Source organism: Vicugna pacos, chromosome 22, assembly GCF_048564905.1.
Source record: "Vicugna pacos chromosome 22, VicPac4, whole genome shotgun sequence".
NCBI classification, from domain to species: domain Eukaryota; kingdom Metazoa; phylum Chordata; class Mammalia; order Artiodactyla; family Camelidae; genus Vicugna; species Vicugna pacos.
In genome coordinates this window covers 10,156,220-10,169,879 of record NC_133008.1, presented here as the reverse complement: position 1 = coordinate 10,169,879, position 13,660 = coordinate 10,156,220, and the positions used below count along the sequence as shown (strand labels likewise).

Here is a 13,660-nt window from a genome sequence, read left to right as displayed (position 1 = left end):
TGTTCTGATTCAAATGCCAATCTTATCCAGAAGCACCCTCCCGGACACACCCAGAAATAATGGTTACCCAGGTATTGTGGCCAGGTCAAGCGGACACATCTCATTGACCATCACAGAGGTGGGAGCTATAATTTGCATATTTACTGTTTGGTTAATATCAGGCTCTCCAGCCTCAGTTTTCTGAGACTAGCAATGAGTCTGATTCTTTCCATAGTATAAATCCAGAGCATGGTCCAGCACCTGGCACCTAATAAGTGCATGATATGTGCTGGGACTGGGTGGGTCAAGGGCTGGGTCAAGAGATGATGGCCTGGTGTGGCGCCTTGTGCCAGGAGGCATTTAGTGAATTGTCAGTCCTTTCAGCCAGTATTAGTATCTGTTTGTTTAAGTGAGTGAATGATCAAATGAGTTGGTGAATGGCGGGCTGGCACTAGTCTATTGCACTAATTTGTGGGAGAAGACTGAATGAGAAATTCAATTACAAAGCAAATGTCAGAAAAAATTAAGCAAATCCCTGCAACAGTTCCCCGGCGGTTCTTTTCATTATTCTTAAAATAAGAGAATTTCTGCTGATGGGTTGGGGGGGGATAAATGAAAAAGCCACATCAGTGAAGAACAGTGACCCCAAGAGCTGACATCCCAGAACAGTCCAGAGCCGTCAGTGACTTCACGATGGTCTGTCCTTGCCGCCACCACCATGCAAAGCTGGCAGAACTCCCTTCAAGCCATTCTGGTCCCTGGGAGCCAAAAATGCACCAGCGTCCTGTCTGCAGTTGACCTTCATTCCTGTGCATGCTTAGAGAAGCACTTTTGAAACTCAGCTCAGATGCTGCACAAGGACAGGAGGTGAGTCTGGAAGTAAGTGCTCCCCCACATCCCTTCCCCATCATCACAGCTACCAACCAGCAGGTACCTCTGCAGGGCCCGTGCCCACACCAGAAACCGCCAATAGACCAGGCTGGAACTTGAACCCTTACTCTATCATGTGAGAGGTGGAAGAGGCCCCTAGGAGCCTCCAGTCTGCTCCCTTTGGGCAGACCAGGAAACTGAGGCCCAAAGAGGGAAACTGGACACCCAAGGTCACACAGCCATTTAGGTCAACCATGTCGTGCCAAGTTACGTGGAACCTGAGCAAATGGAAACATCCGTAAAACTGATTTTATTGTAAAATTTAGTATTTTGGTCATATAATCTTTGCATTAACTTTGACGTTGGGAATATATTGCATTAAAATATTGCTTATCTTGATTACTGAGTTTTTTTGATATCCCTTTAAAATCCACTCCCAAGGCAAGTGCCTCACCCCAGGGAGGGAGTCAGGGTAGAGAGTCAGGATGGCATCCTGGACCTGTATTCCCTGCTGGGAAGTGCACTGCTCTTCCTCAGATGGGCAGCACACACCTGGATCCCAGTCCGGCCTCCAGCATCAGCCCCCTCAGCCCTGCTTGGGTGACCATGGGCAGGTCACTGAACTTCTATGAATTTCAATTTTCTCCTCTAAAAATTTGGCAGCCCCCATTAGTTTTGTTAATTGTTATTATTTTTTAATTGAAGTATAGTCAGTTTGCAATGTTGTGTCAATTTCTGGTATGTATCATAATGTTTCAGTCACACATATACATACATATATTCCTTTTCATATTTTTTTTCACTGTAGGTTGCTACAAGATACTGAATATAGTTCCCTGTGCTATACAGAAGAAACTTGCTGTTTATCTATTTTAAATATAGTAGTTAGTATTTGCAAATCTTGAACTTCCTATTTATCCCTTCCTACCCCATTCCCCTCCTGGTAACCATAAGTTTGTTTTCTGTGCCTATGAGTCTGTTTCTGTTTTGTGAATAAGTTCATTTGTGTCTTTCTTTCTTTTTTCTGCTTTAGATTCCACATGAGTGATCCTTATTTAACTAAGAGATTTTTTCCAAGGGTCTACCCTGTGCCTGGGGATAGTGGCCTGAGTCAACATTATCATCTCCTCTTTTTCCTTTGGAAACAAGTCAATAACTATTTGATGCTTAATATCCCAGAGGCCAGCCTGGATGCTCTCAGTCTCTTCGGCAACTGGTGGTTCTAGTCCGAGTAGGCTGCCCCCGTTCTGCTCAGAACCCTCCAGAAACCTGACCTCTGCCTCTCCCATCCTCCCCTCCCTTCCAGCCGCATTCCCCGACTCCTGGGCGTGAGATAAGACCGCTGTCTCCTGCTCCGTTCTCCTGTGTCTGGCCCAGCAGAGCTAGTGTGTATGATTTGAGTTTTCTATATTTATAGCGACGGGGGTGGGAGACCCCGGCAGGGGGTTGGGTGGCGGGTCCTGAGCTTCTGGGTCTGTGGAAGCCGCTGGCCACTGGGGGGATTTAAGTCTCTGCCCCGCTGGTTGTAATTCTGGAGCTGCTGGGGGTCGGGTCCCTCTGGCTGCGATGACAGGCCTTCAGCAGGCACTGTAATTGTAGTTAAAACCACCCATTTTCCTCCTGGCAAGCTGTAGTTAAAGAGGTGCTAGCGGGCAGCCTGCTTGTCTGCAGTGAGGCTGATCAAAGGGTTGAAGGCATCTGTTTTGTCTCTGTTTTCTTTCACCACCCCCATCCCCGCCCCCGTCCTTTGGAAAAAAAAATAGTTAAAAAGTAATTTATGAAAATGAATACCTGTCCTTCTCCGGAGGCTAAAAGGCAGCCACATATTAGAGATATTAAATGTGCGCTGGGCGTTTTTTTACACTTCGGTCAGTTTTATAATGAGAAAATTGGAGCCTGAGAATGCTCCTGACATATCTGCTCCCGTTAAAACGTCTCGGCAGGGTTTTTATATTACCGGGTCCGACTTTACACCCTGAGGATTTCCTGAAGAAGATGAAACTCTCCGACCTCCCGTCCAGGACTGGCCGTAGTGTCCTGACTGGTCCACACCCGACTGCGGGCCTCCCAACCCACCTCTCTCCGTTTGCCTGGAACTCAGTGTAGAGGTTGTGCTGTGCAAGGTGTCCAGGACTCCAGCCTCCGCCTCTTCTAAGGGCCCTGCAGTTTCGGAACTTTCTCCTTATGTGACTGCCCCCCAAAAAGGTTTTCAAGGAAGCAATCCACCCACCTCATCCTCACACACTTTTCACTCAGTTTACAAACGAGAAGGAAGTACCTGGAGTAGAGCAGGGGCCCAGAACCCGCTGGGGACTCTAAGGATATGGTACACATTTAAGGAAACCTTAAGAGAATAATTCATTAAAACACACACACACACACATACACACAAACACACAACACATGTGACGCCTCTAAGCCGTGCTGAAGTTGGGAGAAGCCTCGCTCAGCCACGCTCCACTCTGCATGTAGACTTGGTGAGGAAGCGTCAGCTCCACGTGTCATTCTTACAGTCATTTACCCGTGAAAGCGTCACCATGCTGGTCCAGGAGGTGAGACCAGAGGGAGGTCTGGGTCCACCTGGCACCATGCTAGGAGGGCTCACAACATAGCTTCGAAGCTCCATCTTGCATCTCTTTCACATCCCCATGTGGCAAGATTTTGCGAAGCCCTCCATAGGTGCCCAATAAGGATCAGTCGTGCCCTGTTGGATTTCCTGCCTGCCACCTTTAAGGGGTAATTCTCCACCCTCCTTGCTTCTCTCTTGCCTTCTGAGTCCTTCTGGGAACTCAGAATAAAAGAATCTCTGCACATGCATACAGAGAATTTATCGTTTTCAGGGTATTTTCATAGCCCTGTTGCCCAGAATCTCCACCATGGTCCACCATAAAAGAGGTGTTATTGTTCCCATTTTACAGATGGGGATAATCAAGGCTCCAAAGGAGGAAGGGGCCTCTCAAGGTTACAGGGATAGTAAATTGTGGGAACCATGTCTGAAATACTCCAAAAGAAACCTCCCCACCACAGCCAGCCTCACCAGTTGACCAATGAAACAACCCAGGCAGATCCAGGCTGGAAACTGCCCTTGACATTGAACAGGTCATGTTTCTGCCCGTCTCAGGGGTTGGAGAGGCCACAGTCATCAGGAGTCTGGTAATGTGAAAGCACTCTTGCCCTCCCCTTGATGAGATTTGGCTCAAGGGGCGAAGCTTGCCTGTTGTCAGTTACTCCAGGGCCTGCTCGGGCCCTTTGATTTCTCCCTTTCCTCCCCAGGGTCTGAGTTCAGCCTTGAAAAGTAGAACAAATTGTTCAGGCCTGTGGGCATGGAGATGCCCAGACTCTGACTCCTTCCTGACTTCAGGCTTGCTCTCTCCCAGCAAGCTTGGCAGCTCATTAGCATAATTCAGCTGCCTATTTGTAGGGGCCGTGTGAACATTCCTTCTGGTGCCCAAACACCCCAAGGAAAGGAAGACTGTGCCGTCCCCACCGTTCAGTAATTCCGTTACATACGCCAGGACACCACCGCTCCGTGCGGTATGGGCGAGCCAGTGGAAGTGCTTTCTTCAAATGGGCTTTCATTCTCTTCCAGAATGACCTCCCTGGGGTGTCAGCCTTCTGTGCATTAGACCCCGGGCCTCTGCGTAGGAATGTTGAGCTGGATTGAATGGAGACAACGTCCCCGCCTGACACGCAACCCGGACCAGGGGGGAGTCTGGGTCACCTCCCCCGCCCCTTCTCAGCGTCTCTGCAGGGACTTGCAGGTGAGTGAGATTTTCAGGGATAGTTCTGAGCCACAGCCAGTCTTCTCTGTGACGTGAGGAAGAAACTGATCACCCACTACGTGCCGAGCGCTGCCCTAAGCCCTTTGCAGAGCAACGATTACATGATACGCGATGTAGTTAGTGCTTACCATGGCCCAGATCTTGAGGCAGATATTTTCCACGTATCACACCTCATTCAAGCTTCAGAATTACCCTGAGATCCATACTGCTGCTGTCCACAGTGTTCTGGGTGAGGATACAGAGAGAGAAGTAACTTTCCCGGGATCACAGTTAACAAGCAGTGAGGCAGACACGCATGCCTAGGTATGTGTGGCTCAAAATCCTAGTCTGCAAACCAATTATACAACATCAACTAAGGTGATCTTCATCACAACCCAGGAGGACGGGGTTGCTAATTCCATTTGATAGATGAGAAGATGATGAAGGCACAGAAATGGTGTGGGACGTGGGTATCTCTCCTGAGATCCCGTGTCTGCTGGGTGGAAAGGATGTGATTTGATCTTATGAAACCTAATCTGAAAGCAACATACTCAAAAACTAGGCTCTAAAGCCCCACCAGATCCTCAGACATCTCATTCCCTTGAGGCCAGATGCCCTTTGCCCGACCTAAGTGGCAAGCTTCTATTTATCTCTCAAAACCCAGTTCAAATGTCCCCTCTTCAGGAGAGATTTGCCTAATTATTCCAAGTATATTAGTGCCTCCTTCTCTGTGCACTGAGATAACCAAGTCTGTATACCCAATGGTCACTTTTTATTTGTATCTGTCTCTCAGTAAACAGTAGCTTCTTGATGATGGAGCCCAAATCTTATTTATCTGCATATCCTTCAACTTGGCACAGCATAGACACCAGAGTAATAATGAAGTGTAGCAATTAGCTATTTCTTTCAGCCACCTTGGGATCTTCAAATGTATCCCTGGATGTGTTGCCCCCACCTCATGTATTTAATACAGACAGATCAGTGTTTTCAAATTGAGAGTGAGCATCACATATGAAGTTTAAAAAATATACAGATGCTTCCGAAGTCTACCAGAAGGTGCACTGTTATGGCTAATGTCACATCTGTCCGGGACCCGATCACCCACCCTCTTACCATAGAGGTGGGAGTGTCCCCTAAGCTGAAGCAGTCCGAGTTATTACCTGGGAATTTCCTCCTGGAATCAAAGGGAAGAGTTTTCTTTGTGCTTCCAGTCATAGAGCTGGAAAAAAATGTGAATCTGTGACTGGCGGCAGCTGTGGTCTCCAGCACATGGGGAAAACAGGTCTCCTGTAGGGGGTGGAATGGGGAGAGGATGAGACAGAGAAAGAGAGAGAGGGGGAATCTCCAGCCATCTCCAAGGCCCACTCAACTCACACTTTTTGAAGTTTGATGAAATGAGACAAAGAATTCCCTTCTTATTCCTAAGCTACTTAAAAAAAAAAACTGAAGTATATAGTTGGTGCATAATATTATGTTCAAGGTGTACAATATAGTGAATTTTTAAAAGTTATACTCCATTTATAATTATTATAAAATATTGGCTGTGTTCCCCATGTCACACAATATATCCTTGTAGCTTATTTTATACCTAATAGTTTGTGCCTCTTACTCTTCTTCCCCTATAGTGCCCTTCCCCACTCCCCTCTCCTCACTGGTAACCATTGGTTTGTTCGCTAGATCTGAGTCTACTTCTTTTTTGTTACATTCATTAGTTTGTTGTGTGTTTTAGATTCTACATATAAGTGATATCATATGACATTTGTCTTTCTCTGACTTATTTCAGTTAGCATAATGCCCTCCGAGTCCACCCCTGTTGCTGCAAACGGCAAAAATTTCATTCTTTTTTATGGCTGAGTAGTATTCCATTGTATAAGTATACCACAACTTCTTTATTGAGTCATCTGTTGATAGACACTTAAGTTGCTTCATATTCTTGGCTAATGTAAATAATGCTGCTATGAACACTGGGGTGCATGCATTGTTTTGAATTAGTGTTTGTGTTTGTTTGGGGTAAATACCCAGGGTGGAATGGCTGGGTCATATGTTAATTCTATTGGTACAGCCACTGTGGAAAACAGTATAGACATTTCTCAAAAAATAACTTCAGCTATTTTTGGAGAGTTTTCTGTCACTTGCAAATGTTAGTGTGGAGATGTGTTTACACACATCATGTGATGTGTATGCATTTTAATGAATGACAGGGTTAAACAATACTTTTCATACAAAAAGATAAATTAATCAGTGTGAAATACTGCTCATACCCTGCCCCAGTGGCATAAGATCCTACAGCACTTAGCTCACGCCTTCCCTCTGTGTGTCCATGTCCTGGGCAGGGAGGTCCTCTGGCCTGACATGGTTGATATATGTGTCCAAAACTGATGCAAGAAGTGTAGGTTTGACATGAAGGATTTCTCAGCCATCACAGTCAAGTGGAAGCCAGTTTTCTGATGATAGAGTTCTTGGAGGCGGATGGAATCCTGCTTCTTCAAACAGAAAACTGAAGGGAAAATTGAGGGCCACCAGCACAGAATCAGATGGACGGAGGTCATCTTTGAAGCTGTGGATACACAAAGACATTCTGTATTGTTATTTTGGTGGACTGAAGGGGTTTTTGAGGGGAGCCTTGACCCTTCCTGCTCTCCCTTACTCACTGACTTCACACCCAGTAAGATCAACCAAGTATGTAATGAGTTGTTTCATAATATTGTTTGTCCAGTAAAGCTAGTTGTTGGTGCCTTTCCAGGATATATTATGAGCTCACTCTTGGCCCACTCACTCTCCTTCAAAACAATCTCCTGCTCCATGTTTCTCCCTAACCTTGTGTCCACTTGTCTACTACAATGAATGCAGCTACATCAGTTTTTAAATCATCAGCTAAACTTCTGTTACACACCAGGCCTGTGCTGGCTTCCGTGGTCCCAACATGGATCAGAAGTGGCTCATGACCTTCAGGAGGTTGTAACCTCTACTGAGAAATAGATAAGGAAATAGACAGGGCTTTGTCTTGTCTTTGACAAAAGAACCAACAAAGGGTAGTCCAGGCACAGAGGAGGGTCCACTATCATTAGCAGCAGGTCAGGAGGGTTCATAGAACATGGCAGCTTTGATGTAGGCTTTGACGTATGTGTAGGAGTTTACCAAACAGCAAGAGAAGAAGAGAATCCCAAGGTTGCATTCAAATATTTTCCAATTCAGATTCAAAAATTATCTCCCCCAAACATGTACCTCACAGTAAAGGGTCTTTTTTTTTCCTTACAAAAAATTGTGGAGGAGGGAAGAATTTATATCTCGCTTGGAGATTTGTCTGGGACCTTATCCTAACCTGCACAACTGCCTCCTGAGGGAATGAGAATCTGGTAAAATATCTAATGTTTAAAAGCCACAAAAATATACAGAGCAGGAGCTAAGTCTGACATATAAATGTATTAAATAAATGCATTCACAGCTCAATTTCCTCAGCCTCTGACTGCCAGTAATTTATTCAGACAGCTTCAGCGGAAACAATTTCTCACTTGGTATAATAATCTGGAAAGGTGTGTTCAAATTTTCTTCATTCTGTAGGGCTTTGTCTGTTTCTTGCCAAGAAAGCGTTACATCCCTGGGCCTCTGGCCTCTCTGAGCTGAGCTGGGCGGGGGATGGATCAGTCCTCTCTGGCAGGAGAATCAAATGATTTTTATGCTTCTAGGTGCCTTCCTCCAATTCAGTTTTGACCCATTGGTTTTTTAATAGCATGTTGGTTAGTCTCCATGCTGTCTTTTTTTTTTTTTTTTCTCATTTGTTTTTTTGTGGTTGATTTCTAGTTTCACGCCACTGTGGTCAGAGAAGATGCTTGAAATAATTTCTGTCCTCTTACAATTCAGTTTTAATTGATGTGCCCGGTGCCTTCGAATTTATGTAAAGTTTTCATCAGCATTTACAGTGACCCAGGGAGATGGGCTTATGATTCACCCTCTTTTATAGGTGAGAGTCTGAAGCCCAGAAAGTGAGAAAGAAGGAACAGCAAGAAGAAGGGCAGAGGAAAAGGAAGACGTAACGGGCTCCTACTTTTGAAGGTACTCTTCACTTGTGAGATCTAATTTAAGTCTTGCAAACAATCCTAAGAGGGAGGTATTATGGGCCCATTTTACAGATGAGAAACTTGGACTCAGGTGAAATAACCCTCAGAGAATGCCAAGGCCTCCCTGTGGCCTGAGGTCCCTCGCCAAGGCCCTCTTAATTGAAATCAAACCCCAAGGCTCTTTGACACCATCTCTGTCCCTCTGAAAGGCCGTCCTGGGGACCTGCTACGTGCCTGTCAGTCAGGGGGTATGAAGAAAGGTGAGATCCTGGCCTCTTGGCTGAGAAGTTCATCAGAATCCTGGAGAAGCCTCCTTCCCCAAGCACCCAAGGAGGCCTCTCTCCAGCCCGTCTAAGGGGAGGAGATCTTGTAAGCAGACTAAGCCTCCGGCAGGAAGGCTCAGCGCGCTGAACTCTTCCATTCCCAGAACAAAGCGCTCACCCGCGGCTCCAGCAGCACTTGACCTCCGGGGTCAAGTGAACTTGCGAAGTTTCAAAGGCAAATCAGGCTGAAAAAGGGCCCACTTTGATACAGGGGTTTAGGAGAAGCGCTGGAACACCATCGCCTGCCTTCCCTCCTCGTTCTCCAAAACAGCAACTTCTAGCAGCCTCCATCCTGAGGATAATCCTCTTATTAACTAATCACAAAAAATAAAAGGTGGCATTTGGTTATAGAACCAATTAGGATTCATCATTCAGGGTAACAGAGACCCCACATACCATCCCGCAGACCCCTGCTTCTTCATATAGTCAACAGACGCTCCCTAAATCCTGTGTATATAACCCTGGCCAAGCACTTTCTGGTCCAGAGACTCATTCATTCCTCACCACTGACGAGCAAATGAAGATGGCTTCCCTCACAGGGCAGACCAGGAAACGAGCTGAGAAAGACGTTCAGGTTTCCCTGGTAACCTGGTAAAGGCAGAGTCGGGGTTTGACTTCAGGCCTCTCTATTGCCAAAGCCCACGTGTTTGCCTTTTTTCTTCAGCTCTCTTGAGGTATGACTTACAGATAATCATTGCGTACCGTTAAGATGTACAATGTGATGTTTTAATATACGAACACATTGTGAAATGATGTCCCCTTTCCCTCACCCGCCATAAATCCTTTTTTTGGGAGTGGTGAGAACATTTAAGAGCTACTCTCTAAGCAGATTTCAAGTATACAATACGTCGTTATTAACTCTAGTCACCATACTGTCCATCAGATCTTCAGAATTTAATCATCTTATACTTGAAAGTTCATACCCTTTGGCCAAACCCTCCCCCTCCATTTCCTCCACCCCTCCAGCTGCAGGTAACCACCATTCTGCTCTCTGCTTCTATGAGTTCGACTTTTTCAGATTCTGCATTTAAATGAGATGGTGCCAGTATTTATTTGTCTTTCTGTATCTAAGACCATGCTTTGTCTACTGATTCCCCATCAGTTTCTTTAAAGCTCCAACCAGATTTTTTTAAATTATAAAAAATTTTTAATTAAAAATGTGAAAGTAAAGATCCCATTATCCCAGTACACGATTTCTTTTCATTTGCTCTGTCTCAGACAGAGCACTGGTTGAATAATTGAATGGAAAGGTGATGGATGGATGGATGGAAGGATGGATGATGGATGGATGGGTGGATGGATAGATGGATGGGTGGATGGATGGATGGATGAGGATGGATGGATGGAAGGATGGATGATGGATGGATGAGTGGATGGATGGATGGATGAGGATGGATGGATGGGTGGATGGAAGGATGGATGATGGATGGATGGATGGATGAGGATGGATGGATGGGTGGATGGAAGGATGGATGATGGATGGGTGGATGGATGGATGGATGAAGATGGATGATGGATGGATGGGTGAACAGACAGATGGATGGATGGATGGGTGTATGGATGGGTGGATGGGTGGATGGATGAGGATGGATGAGGATGGGTGAGAATGGAAGAATGGGCTAATTAATGATTTTTCTTTCCTTTACATCCAGGACTTCTGTTTTAACCCACCTCTCATTTGAGCCATATATTACACACACACTTCATATCCCCCAGCACCCACCTCGGTTATCTCTCTACTGGACTGATAGTAAATCAGGATTGAGGAGGCCATCTTCCCAGTGTCCCGGACCACAACATACCTGAGGTTAGAGAGGAGGGCTGAGAACAGCATTGTCCTGAGTCAGGGCCTGCTCAGAACAGCTTGGCTGCATAACTTCTTATGTGGGAGAACAGAGTGGGCAGCTAAAGCTGGTTGAGAAGGCTCCCAGGAAGGTGGCTGTTCCCAGTGCTGTAGATCTGGGCCAGCGAAGAGGTGCAAGCCGGCTCCCACCCCCTCTTAGAGACCATGCATTAGGAGAACCTGTGAATCCTATACAGTCAGCCCAGGCATTCAGAGCCAGCCTCCCATCAGTTTAAGACTGGCTCCAAGAGCAGCGTAGATGGATATAGAGGGAAGGGCACTGGTTTAGGAGTCAAGCAAAGACTTCCATTGTGCCTCTGATCCTGGGAAAATCTCTTAGCCTTGCTGGGTCTCATCCATAAGTGGAGACTAGAGATAATACCTACAGTAGGGCTGCTGGGCTTGGAGGGTGGGGTGGGGCGAGGGCTGCATTGCAGAGGATGGGCAAGTGCCTGGCACAGAGCTGGGAAAATACTAGGTAGGTGCTTAATAGTTGTTAGCCCACCCATCCTTGTATCTCTGGTCTTTGTGGTTGACTTCTGGAATACAGAAATGGGACTAGCTCTTTGTGTAGCTACAGTCCGAATTTTCTATCTTCTGACACACTGGAATGGAAATTCGATGAGTTTAGTCTCAGTGTGCGTTTCATTTACTGAATTCTGCTTGGCTAAACCTGGGGTCTCTCAGTGGAGACAGTTGGAAAGGCCTCGAGCTACAGTCTGTTGAGAATATGATTCTGAATTCGCTCCCATTTCCCACAGCGATGCAGAAAGCTGATTTTCTTCCTCCTGCTCCACTGACTCGGCAAGGACGTGATCCTCTTAACCAACAGCCCCAGCCAGGAAAGGGGAGTATTCCACGCTCCCCATCTGCAGTGTGTCATGAAAAGGAAAGGGAAAATAAAGAAAGCTTTAACAACTTGCCATATTGTATGCTTTGGAAGAGCCTGGTAAACTTTCTAGCAAATTGCTTCTAATTATAGGAAACCTGCCTTTGGCTGCAGGGAATGCTCGCCAGCGTCACTCCAGTTTTCCGTTCTTGGCAGAAGCAGACGTTTCTCCCATTATTATTTCAGTTGGCTGGAGAGACTGACAACACATTTATCAAACGGGGCACAGAGCTGCCCCCGCAGAATAGTGCCCTAGAGAAGGCAGCCCTGGGGAGCCCAGCAAAAGAGGCCAACAGTTGACACGGTCCTGATGCAGTTTCCAGAACCCGCGTCAGCCCATCTGCAGTGATACTCTGTCCCATAATCAATTTCTCTTTAAGAAGTTGCAAAACGCATACGTGCTTATTTTCTTAAAATCTACAGAAAGAAGTATAGCAAAATATCAAATTTCCACATCCTCCCTTTCCCAGGCTCGCATCCCTCCCCAGGAAGGGTCACCATTCCACTGGTTTTTTTTTTTTCTGACCCTGCTCACACCTTTTTAGCGTCTTCTGCTCGGTTGTTCCATTTGGGTACAACATCTGGTCCCATTCACCCAGGACCTTTTTCACATACTTCTCTTTATCTCTCTCTTTGAAATGTGTTCGTAGTTTAAATTTTTTTTTTATATAAATTGGGTTATGCATTTAGCTCTACAACTTGCTTTCCTCACTTAACAGTAAATTCATATTGGAGATCGCCCTTGACAGTATCTGTAGATGGACTTCATTCCTTAAGGTCTGATAGTCTGCAGTAGTACAGTCCAGCAGAAATACAGTGCTGGTTGCACGTGTCATTTTACATTTGCTAGTAGCCACCTTAAAGTCAAAAGAAACAGGGGAAGTTCATTTTAACGTCCCATACGTCATCAACCTTTGTCTGCAAAGGTCATACCTACGGTGATGTTATGGCATCGTGGGAATCTTAGAAGTGTCTGGCTGTTATTTCTGGGAGTGCCCAAGGGGTGACTCACGTGTCAGATACAGCCACTCGGTAACATTCCTTCCCTTCTTTCTCTCTCGTCTCTGTGTCCATCCACCATCTAAAACTACCTAGTAGAGTCTCCCTGTGGCTCTTGGGCTTCAGGAGAGCATGAATGTTCGTGCCAAGGAGGTCATCCTTGGGGTGATGGTGGTTTCTGGGCAGAGGTGTGGGGCACCCTTTGGCAACACCCCAATGCATGTTGTCAGCTGGATTCCAGAGCAGTTCTGCTGGAGCCCAGAGGTGCACAGAATATTTCTGGAACCATTCTTTCGATTTATTTCTTTTATGATCTTCTTCCCAAAGGTCTCCAAGCCAGTCCGGAGAACCCTGGGGGAGGCGGACACTGCTTTATCCTTACCCACCCTATTCTCCTGGCCCATCTCCTAACAAAGATACTCATTTCTCAGTGTTCCCACAGCTCCCCCACACATGAATAGGTGTGAGTGGTTACTTGGAAGTGGGTCAGGAGCAGAGCAGCTGTGGAGAAGAGAAAATAGTTAGTCTGGACCCCAGCTAAAACAGCAAAAATTCTATGACTCCTTTATTCACTCACTTATTCATTCATCCATTTCACAAAGATTGAGCTTCTATCCTGCCCCAGGTCTTTTTTTTTTTTGGATTCACAGAGTGTCTGATTCCTTCTTTGAAAGAGTTTACAGTCTTATGGAGGAGACAGACAGGCAGGTCAGCCCACACAACACATCTGGCTAATAGTTAAACACACAAAAAATTGGGCAACCAGGGTTTTCTCTGGGGACAGAAGGAAGCCAGCCTTGACTGGGAGAGTGGATAGTGGTTAGCCAGGGAAGACAGCCATCATGTGGACTGTGCAAGATTAGTAGGAGTTTGCCAGGGGGACAAAGGAGAGAAGAGCGCTCTAGGCAGAGGGGACAGTGAGCAAAAGCACAGAGTGG

The 13,660-nt window shown here is 46.1% G+C and overlaps 1 long non-coding RNA gene across 1 annotated transcript; it reads left to right on the top strand.

The window, feature by feature from the left end:
* Positions 1-4,315: 4,315 nt before the first annotated feature.
* LOC140688334 (uncharacterized) lies at positions 4,316-11,756 on the top strand. The gene is made up of 3 exons (XR_012062970.1): positions 4,316-4,610; positions 8,572-8,663; positions 11,596-11,756. It is a non-coding gene; the product is annotated as an uncharacterized lncRNA (long non-coding RNA).
* Positions 11,757-13,660: the final 1,904 nt, after the last annotated feature.